The 10,322-nt window shown below is 42.6% G+C and overlaps 1 pseudogene; it reads right to left on the bottom strand.

Annotated features, from left to right (window-relative positions):
* Positions 1 to 8,063: 8,063 nt before the first annotated feature.
* On the bottom strand, positions 8,064 to 9,203 carry LOC105732922 (dual specificity protein phosphatase 5-like; annotated as a pseudogene).
* Between the last annotated feature and the right edge of the window lie 1,119 nt (positions 9,204 to 10,322).

The following is a 10,322-nucleotide window of genomic DNA, read 5'->3' as shown; positions in this document are numbered from 1 at the left end:
ACATACTTGAGGCCAACAAACATATGAAAAAATGCTCATCATCACTGGTCATTAGAGAAATGCAAATCAAAACTACATTGAGATACCATCTCACACCAGTTAGAATGGCGATCACTAAAAAATCTGGAGACAACAGATGCTGGAGAGGATGTGGAGAAATAGGAACACTTTTACACTGTTGGTGGGAGTGTAAATTAGTTCAACCATTGTGGAAGACAATGTGGCAATCCCTCAACGACCTAGAAATAGAAATTCCATTTGACCCAGCAATCCCATTACTAGGTATATATCCAAAGGATTATAAATCGTTCTACTATAAGGACACATGCACACGAATGTTCATTGCAGCACAGTTTACAATAGCAACGACCTGGAAGCAACCAAATTTCCATCGATAATAGACTGGAGAGGGAAAATGTGGCAACTATACACCATGGAATATTATGCGGCCATCAAAAACGATGAGTTCGCATCCTTTGTAGGGACATGGATGAACCTGGAAACCATCATTCTCAGCAAACTGACACAAGAAAACAAAATCAAACACCACATGTTCTCACTCATAGGCGGGTGTTGAACAAGGAGAACACATGGACACAGGGAGGGGAGCACTATACACGGGGGTCTGTTGTGGGGGAGTGGGGGGACAGCCGGGGGGGTGGGGAGTTGGGGAGAGATATCATGGGGAGAAATGCCAGATATGGGTGAAGGGGAGGAAGGCAGCAAATCACACTGCCACGTGTGTACCTATGCAACAATCTTGCATGTTCTTCACATGTACCCCAAAACCTAAAATACAATAAGAAAAGAAAAGAAAATAGAAAATGTAGTACATATACACCATGGAATACTATGCACCCATAAAAAAGAACAAAATTATGTCTTTTGCAGCAATGTGGATGCAGCTGCAGGGCATTATCCTAAGTAAATTAATTCAGGAACATAAAACCAAATACTGTACATTCTCACTAATAAGTGGGATCTAAACACCGAGTACTGAGACATAAAGACGGCAACATTAGACACTGGGGACTACTAGACAGGGAAGGGAGGGAGGGAAGCAAGAGTTAAAAAACTATTGGGTACTACGTTCTGTACCTGGGTCATAGAAACAAGTGTATCTCAAAGCTCAGCATCATGCAATATACTCATGTAACAAAACCTGCACATGTACCTTCTGAATCTAAAATAAAAGTTGAAATTTAAAATAAAATTTAAAAAAATGATAAAGGTGATATCACCACCAATCTCATAGATATACAAACTACCATAAGAGAATACTATAAATACCTCTATGCAAATAAACCAGTAAATCGAGAAGACATGGACAAATTCCTGACCTACACCATCCCAAGACTAAACCAAGAAGAAGTTGAATCCCTGAATAGACCAACAACAAGATCTAAAATTGAGGCAGCAATTAATAGCCTATCAACCAAAAAAAGTCCAGGACCAGGCGGGTTCACAGACAAATTCTACCAGAGGTACAAAGAAGCACTAGTGGTCTACCTATTTTGTTGATCTTTTCAAAAAACCCTCTCCTGGATTTATTGATTTTTTTAAGGTTTTTTTTGTGTCTCTATCTCCTTCAGTTCCGCTATGATCTTAGTGATTTCTTGTCTTCTGATCGCTTTTCAATTTGTTTGTTCTTGCTTCTCTAATTCTTTTAATTGTGACATTAGAGTGCCAATTTCATATCTTGCCTTCTTTCTCTTTTGGACATTTAGTGCTAGTCCCAGAGATTCTGGTATGTTGCATCTTCGTTATCATTGGTTTCAAAAAACATCTTTATTTCTGCCTTCATTTCATTATTTATCCAGTAGTCATTCAGGAGCAGTTTGTTCAGTTTCCATGTAGTTATGTAGTTTTTAGTGAGTTTCTTAATCCTGAGTTCTAATTTGATTACACTGTGATCTGAGATACTGTTATGATTTCCATTCTTTTACTTTTGCTGAGGAGTGTTTTACTTCCAATTATGTGGTCAATTTTAGAATAAGTGAGATATGGTGCTGAGAAGAATGTATATTCTGTGGATTTGGGGTGGAGGGTTCTGTAGATGTCTCTTACATCCACTTGGTCCAGAGCTAAGTTCAGGTCCTGGATATCCTTGTTACTTTTCTGTTTCATTGATCTATCTAATATTGACAGTGGGGTATTAAAATCTCCTACTATTTTCATGTGAGAGTATACATCTCTTTGTAGGTCTCTAAGAACTTGCTTTATGAATCTGGGTGCTCCTGCATTGGGTGCATATATATTTAGGATAGTTAGCTCTTCTTGTTGCATCGATTCCTTTACCATTATGTAATGTACTTCTTTGCCTTTTTTGGTCTTTGATGGTTTAAAGTCTGTTTTATCAGACTGGGATTGCAGCTCCTGCTTTTTTTTTCCTTTCCATTTGCTTGGTTAGTATTCCTCCATCCCTTTATTTTGAGCCTATGTGTGTCTTTGCACATGAGATGGGTCTCTCCTGAATGCAGTACACCAATAGGTCTTGACTCTTTATCCAATTTGCCAGTCTGTGTCTTTTAATTGGGGCATTTAGCCCATTTACACTTAAGGTTAACATTATAATGTGTGAATTTGATCCTGTTATTATGATGCTAGCTGGCTATCTTGCCTCTTGATACAGTTTCTTCCTAGCATTGATGGTCTTTACAATTTGGTATGTTTTTGCAGTAGCTGGTACCAGTTGTTCCTTTCCATGTTTAGTGCTTCCTTCAGGAGCTCTTGTAAGGGAGGCCTGTTGGTGACAAAATCTCCCAGCATTTTCTTGTTTGTAAAGGATTTTATTTCTCCTTCGCTTATGAAGCTTAGTTTGGATGGATGTGAAATTCTGTGTTGAAATTCTTTTCTTTAAAAATGTTGAATATTGGCCCTCACTGTCTTCTGGCTTGTAGGGTTTCTGCCAAGAGATCCTCTGTTAGTCTGATGGGCTCCTTTTGTGGGTAACCCGTCCTATCTGTCTGGCTGCCCTTCATATTTTTTCTTTCATTTCATCCTTGATGAATCTGACAGTGATGTGTCTTGGAGTTGCTCTTCTCAAGGAACATCATTATGGTGTTCTCTGTATTTCCTGAATTTGAATGCTGGCCTGCCTTGCTCTGTTGGGGAAGTTCTCCTGGACAATATCCTGAAGAGTGTTTTCCAACTTGGTTTTATTCTCCCCTTCACTTTCAGATACACCAATCAAACATAGATTAGGTCTTTTCACATAATCCCGTATTTCTTGGAGGCTTTGTTTATTTATTCACTCTTTTGTCTCTATTCTTTCCTTTTCACTTTATTTCATTGAGTTGATCTTCAGTCTCTGATATCCTTTCTTCTGCTTTATCAATTCAGCTATTGAAACTTGTGTATGCTTCACGAAGTTCTCGTGCTGTGTTTTTCAACTCCATCAGGTTGTTTGTGTTCTTCTCTAAACTGATTGTTCTACTTAGCATTTCTTCTAACCTTTTTCAAGGATCGTAGCTTCCTTGCGCTGGGTTAGAATATGCTCCTTTAGCTCAGAGAAGTTTATTATTACCCACCTTCTGAAGCCTGCTTCTGTCAATTCATCAGACTCATTCTCCATCAGTTTTGTTCCCTTGTTGGCGAGGAGCTGTGATCCCTTAAAGGAGAAGAGGCATTCTGGTTTTTGGAGTTTTTAGCCTTTTTGCACTGGTTTCTTCCCATCTTTGTGGATTTATCTTCCTTTGGTCTTTGAGATTGGTGACCTTTGGATGGGGTCTCTGAGTGGACGTCCTTTTTGTTGATGTTGAAACTATTTCCTTCTGTTTGTTAGTTTTCCTTCTAACAGTCATGCCTCTCTGCTGCAGGTCTGGTGGAGTTTTCTGGAGGTCCACTCCAGCCCCTGCTTGCATGGGAATCACCAGGTGGAGGCTGCAGAGCAGCAAAGATTGCTGCCTGTTTCTTCCTCTGGTACTTTTGTCCCAGAGGGGTACCCACCAGATGCCAGCCAGAGCTCTCCTGTATGATGTGTCTGTAGGCCCTTACTGGGAGGTGTCCCCCAGTCAGGACACACAGGGGTCAGGGAGCCACTTGAAGAGGCAGTTGGTCCCTTATCAGAGCATGAATGCTGCGTTGGGAAATCTGCTGCCCTCTTCAGAGCTGTCAGGCAGGGACATTTAGGTCTACTGAAGCTGTACCGACTACCACCCCTTTCCCAGGTTTTCTGTCCCAGGAAGGTAGTGGCTTTATTTATAAGTCCCCGATGAGCTTCTGCCTTTTTTCAGAGATGCCCTGCCCAGCGAGGACATCTAGTGAGACAGAGCCTTCAGCTGCTGAACTGCGTTGGGCTCCACCCAGTTCAGATTTCCCAGCAGTTTTACACTGTAGGATTGAAACCGCCTACTTGAGCCTCAGCAATGGCAGATGCCCCTCCCTCCACTGAGCTCAAATGACCCAGGTCAAGTTCAGACTGCTGTGCTGGCTGCGAGATTTTCAAGCCAGTGGATCTTAGCTTGCTGGTCCCGGTGGGTGTGGGACCTGCCAAACCAGACCACTTGGCCCCCTGACTTCAGCCCCCTTTTCAGGGGGGTGAATGATTCTGTCTTGCTGGCATTCCAGGCACCACTGGGGTATGAAAAAAAAATTACTGCAGCTAGCTCAGTTTCTACCCAAATGGCCACCCAGTTTTGTGCTGGAAACCCAGGGCCCTGGTGGTTGTGTAGGTACTGGAGGGAATCTTCTGGTCTGCAAGTTGTGAAGACCATGGGAAAAGTGCAGTATCTGGTCCAGAATGCAGGAAACAGTCCCTAATGGCTTCCCTTGGCTAAGAGATGGAGTTCCCTGACCCCATGTATGTCCCAGGTGAGGTAACATGACACCCTGCTTTGACTTGCCCTCCTTGGGCTGCACCCACTGTCCAACCAGTCCCAATGAGATGAACCAGGTACCTCAGTTGATAATGTGGAAATCACCTGCCTTCTGCATCGATCTCACTGGGAGCTGTGCACCGGAGCTGTTCCTATTCAACCATCTTGCCCAGGGACTCCAGGCCTTTTTTATCTAACACATTTTCTTAATCCAGTCTATCATTGATGGGCATTTGGGTGGGTTCCAAGTCTTTGATATTGTGAACAGTGCTGCAATAAACATACGTGTACATGGGTGTTTATAGTGGAATGATTTATAATTTTTTGGGTATACACCCAGTAATGGGATTGCTGGGTCAAATGATATTTCTGGCTCTAGATCCTTGAGGAATCACCACACTGTCTTCCACAGTGGTTGAATTAATTTACACTCCCACCAACAGTGTAAAAGTGCTTCTATTTCTCCACATCCTCTCCAGCATCTGTTCTTTCCTGACTTTTTAATGATTGCCATTCTAACTCATATGAGACGGTATCTCATTATGGTTTTGATTTGCATTTCTCTAATGACCAGTGATGATGAGCTTATTTTCATATGTTTGTTGGCTGCATAAATGTCTTCTTTTGAGAATTGTCTGTTCATATCCTTCTCCCACTTTTTGATTGGGTTTTTTTTTCTTGTAAATTTGTTTAAGTTCTTTGTAGATTTGGAATATCAGCTCTTTGTCAGATGGATCAATTGCAAAAATTTTCTCCCATTCAGTAGGTTGCCTCTTCACTCTGATGATAGTTTATTGTGCTATGCTCTTTAGTTTAATTAGATCCCATTTGTCAATTTTGGCTTTTGTTGCCACTGCTTTTGGTGTTTTAGTCATGTAGTCTTTGCCAATGCATATGTCCTGAATGGTATTGCCTAGGTTTTCTTTTATGGCTTTTATGGTTTTAGGTCTTATGTTTAAGTCTTTAATCTATCTTGAGTTAATTTTTGTATAAGGTGTAAGAAAAAGGGTTCCAGTTTCAGTTTTCTGCATATGGCTAGCCAGTTTTCCCAATACCATATTCGAAATAGGGAATCATTTCTCCATTGCTTGTTTTTCTCAGGTTTGTTAACTATCAGTTGGTTGTAGATGTGTGGCTTTATTTCTGAGGCCTCTGTTCTGTTCCATTGGTCTATATATCTGTTTCGGTACCAGTACCATGCTGTTTCTGTTACTGTAGCTTTGTAGTATAGTTTGAAGCCAGGTAGGGTGTTGCCTCCAGCTTTGTTCTTTTTGCTTAGGATTGTCTTGGCTATACAGGCTCTTTTTTGGTTCCATATGAAATTTAAAGTAGTTTTTTCTAAATCTGTAAAGAAAGTCAATGGTAACTTGATGGGATACCATTGAATATATAAGTTACTTTTGGCAGTATGGCCATTTTCATGATATTGATTCTTCCTATCCATGACCATGGAATGTTTTTCCATTTTTTGTGTCCTCTCTTAATACCTTGAGCAGTGGTTTATAGTTATCCTTGAGGAGGTCCTTCACATTCCTTGTAAGTTGTATTCCTAGGTATTTTATTCTCTTTGTAGCAGTTGTGAATGGGAGTTTACTTATTATTTGTCTTTCTGTCTGTTATTGGTGTATAGGAATGCTTGTGATTTTTGCACATTGATTTTTTATTCTGAGACTTTGCTGAAGTTGCTTATCAGTTTAAGGAGATTTTGGGCTGAGACGATGGGGTTTTCTAAATATACAATTATGTCATCTGCAAACAGAGACAATTTGACTTCCTCTCTTCCTATTTGAATATGCTTTATTTCTTTCTCTTGCCTGATTTCCCTGACCGTAAGTTCAAATACTGTGTTGAATAGGAGTGGTCAGAGAGGACATCCTTGTTTTGTACTGGTTTTCAAAGGGTTTACTTCCAGCTTTTGCCCATTTAGTAGAACACAAAATATTTGTATATTTTTTGATGTCCTCTTCAATTTCCTTCATCAGTGTTTTATCATTTTAATGATTGAAATATTTTAGTCTTTTGGTTAATTCCTAGGTATTTAGTTTTATGTGTGGCTATTTTAAATGGGATTTCTGTTTAATATCTCTTTTAGATTTTTCACTATTGGCATATGGAAATGCCTGTGGTTTTTGTATGTTGATTTTGTAACCTGAAGCTTTACTGAATTTGTTTATCAGTTCTAAAACTTTTATTGTGTGGTCTTTAGGTTTTTCCAAATATAAGGTCATATCATCTGCAAACAAAGATAACTTTACTTCTTCCATTCCAGTTAAGATTCTCATGTCTTGTCTGGGCACGGTGGCTCACGCCTGTAATCCCAGCACTTTGGGAGGCCGAGGTGGGTGGATCACCTGAGGTGGAGAGTTCGAGACCAACCTGATCAAATCGGAGAATCTCCATCTCCACTAAAAATACAAAAATTGGCCAGGTGTGGTGGTGCATGCCTGTAATCCCAGCTACTCGGGAGGCTGAGGCAGGAGAATAGCTTGAATCTGGGAGGCAGAAGTTGCAGTAAACCAAGATCGCACCATTGCACTTCAGCCTGGGCAACAAGAGTGAGACTCAGTCTCAAAAGAAAATAAACAAACGAAGAATCATGCCAAAGTCCAAGGTCAGTGAAGAACCCATGGCAAAAAAAAAAAAAAAGAAAAGCCAACATCTTGCTACTTCAACTGCCTCATTGGACCCATGAAGGTATCTAAAAAACATTTCAGGGTTCAAATCAGGATATTGATTGTGTCCCTACAAGCCCTGTAGGGTTACTTGCTCAACTAGATGGTGATCAGGTTATGCTCTGAAGCAACAGAGACAGACACTGAAACTGTCAAAGTTCAAAAAACAAGGTGGAAATTGTACTTCCTTCAAAATGAATTGGTTTTGTAACTGCCTTTTCTCCTGGTCCAGCAACTTCTTTCTCCCATGTTGCTGCAGGTATTTATTGCCTTAGCTTTTGAAATGAAAAGGTGAAGTTTGAGGTGCAAGGACTAGGCAGCCCTGAGAGGGCAGGGGTCTGGAAGTACAGTAGCACATGCTGTGGTCCCCTAATGGCTTGGCCTTCCTTCAGTCCTGAGAACCTACCCTGAGGACCATCTGAAGTTCATTTCAAGCCTGATGATCACTCACTATCTCATTGGGGCAGCATGACAGAGTGAGGTCTTCAGTATTGCACAGGTATGAAATGTCCATGAGTCTTAAAACCAAAAATCACAGTTGTTCTTGGGGCTGGGCCAATTCCTCCATCCAGTTTTAGCAGGATGTGGCCATGGCCAGAGGGCTTCTGCTGAGCTCTGAGTCTGTTGAGTGGGTAGGCACCAGCACCAGCACCGAAGTAGGGAATGAGCAGTAGGCACTCTGCATGTCAGGGGCCAGTGTCTGCAAATGGCCTATCAATTAAGAGCCTGCTGCCTCCCCTTGGCAGGAGGGAGGCTCGGGGTTGGGCATGGAGGGCAGGATCAGATTCGTACTGCAGAAGCTGGCCCATGAAGTCAAAGTTGGGTGAGACCATACCCCTCCTCTGCTTGATGTAATCGAAGGCCTCCTTCAGACAGAACTGCTTGGTCTTCATGAGGTAAGCTATGCAGATGGTGGGTGAATGGGAGATCCTAGCCTCACAGTGGACCAGTACCTTGCCTCTCTTTCCCCTGACACAGTCAATGAAATCTATTGCTTCTTGAAGGTGGGAGCTAATGTCAGCCATGTGGTTGTCTTCCACAGGGATCCATTTGTAGGGAAGGTGGGTCATGCAGACCTCGGAGATCCGCCAGGAGACATTCGGCAGGGCTGTGATGTGCAGGTTAGCAAGGAACTCACACTTGGACTCATGATAAGCACTTCCAAGGTAGAGGAAGGGAAGGATTTCAACTGGGCCACCCTGGTCATAAGCTGACCTGTAGCTGACTGGTTTTTCACACTGGCTGATGAGGGCTCTCTCACTCTCAATCTTCTCTTGTGAAATGGGTTTTACATCCACGCACCACTCGGGATATTCCGAGTAGAATGTCTCATATCCCCCTTTGAGGAAGTAGACCCTCGGGCCAGAGGGCAGGCAGGCGAGCAGCGAGGTGAGCACGACCCGCGCGGCGCTCTCCTCTCGCAGCTTCTGTCAGAGGCGGCTGCCCTGGTCCAGCACCATCACCGTCGCCACGCCGCCGCCACCCTCCTGCAGGAGCCGCGCATGCGCCACCTCGTCAGGCAGTACTAGCGCTCGGACACCGGGCTGCCCGGCCCGCCGCAACACCACCGAGTTGACTTTGATGTTGAGCGAGCTGCTCACGCTTGAGGAAGCCAAGGCCAGGTAGGGCCGGCAGTGGAGCACCGCGCAGCGCGCCGCGGCCTCCTTGTGGATTATCTTGCGCAGCTGGCGCCTGTCAAGGACGTGACCTTCATGCCGCCGCCACCGTCCCCGGCAGCCCAGCGCCGCGCGCGCCCCACTGGGGCCCATGGCCAGGGTGCCCGCGGGCGACGCACGGGAGGGCGACCCGCGAGGCTGCCGCCCCCGATGGAGCCCGGCACCCCAGGGGCGGCGCAACTCCGCGTTTTCGCCCCGCGCGCTAGACACCCAGCCTGGCCGCTCGCCGCCCCAGAAGCAGGTTTTCCTAATCTATTTTCGAATTCTGTTTTATAGTATTTTGTTGAGGATTGTTGCATCAATAATCATCAGAGATGTTGGCTTGTAGTTTTTGTTGTTTTTTATGTGCCTTTGTCTGGTTTTGGTATTAGGGTAATATTGGCCTCGTACAATGAGTTTGGAAGTGTTCCCTCCTCCGTTATTTTTCAAAATAGTTTGAATAGGATTGACATTAGTAGTTATTTAAATGTTTGGTAGAATTCCATGGCACAGGTTTACCTATGTAATAAATCTGCATATTCTGCATATGTAGCCTGGAACTTAATATTTTTTAAAAAAAAACGTTTGGTAGAATTCAGCTGTGAAGCCCTCAGGTTTCGAGCTTTTCTTTACTGGGAGACATTTTGTTATGGCTTTGATATCATTACTTGTTATTGGTCTCTTCAGGTTTTGGTTTCTTCGTGGTGCATACTTGGTACGTTGTATGTATCTAATCTAGGAATTTGTCTATTTCTTCTAAATTTTACAATTTATTGGCATATAGTTAATGGCTACTAATAATCGTTTGAATTTCTGCAGTTATCAGTTGTAATGTTTCCATTATCATTGCTGATTTTATTTATTTGGGTTGTTTTTCTTTTTTTCTTAGTCTGGGTAAAGGTTTGTCCATTTTGTTTAACTCTTCAAAAAACCAAATTTTGTCATTGGTCTTATGTACTTTTTTATTCAGTTTTATTTTTTTCTGCTCTGATCTTTATTTTTTTCTTCTAATTTTGTGTTTTGTTTGCGCTTGCCTTTCCAGTTCTTTAAGATGCATCATAGATTTTTTGTTTGCAGTTTTTATCTTTTTTTAAATGTAGGCACTTATTACTACTCATTATTGCTTATTACTTAGTACTACTTTTGCTGTATCCCATAGGTTTTGGCATGCTGTGCTT

This window comes from Aotus nancymaae, unplaced genomic scaffold (genome assembly GCF_030222135.1).
Source record: "Aotus nancymaae isolate 86718 unplaced genomic scaffold, 86718_ANA_hifiasm-v0.15.2.pri h1tg000004l, whole genome shotgun sequence".
Taxonomy (NCBI): Eukaryota; Metazoa; Chordata; class Mammalia; order Primates; family Aotidae; genus Aotus; species Aotus nancymaae.
This window is presented reverse-complemented; position numbering and strand designations above follow the sequence as displayed.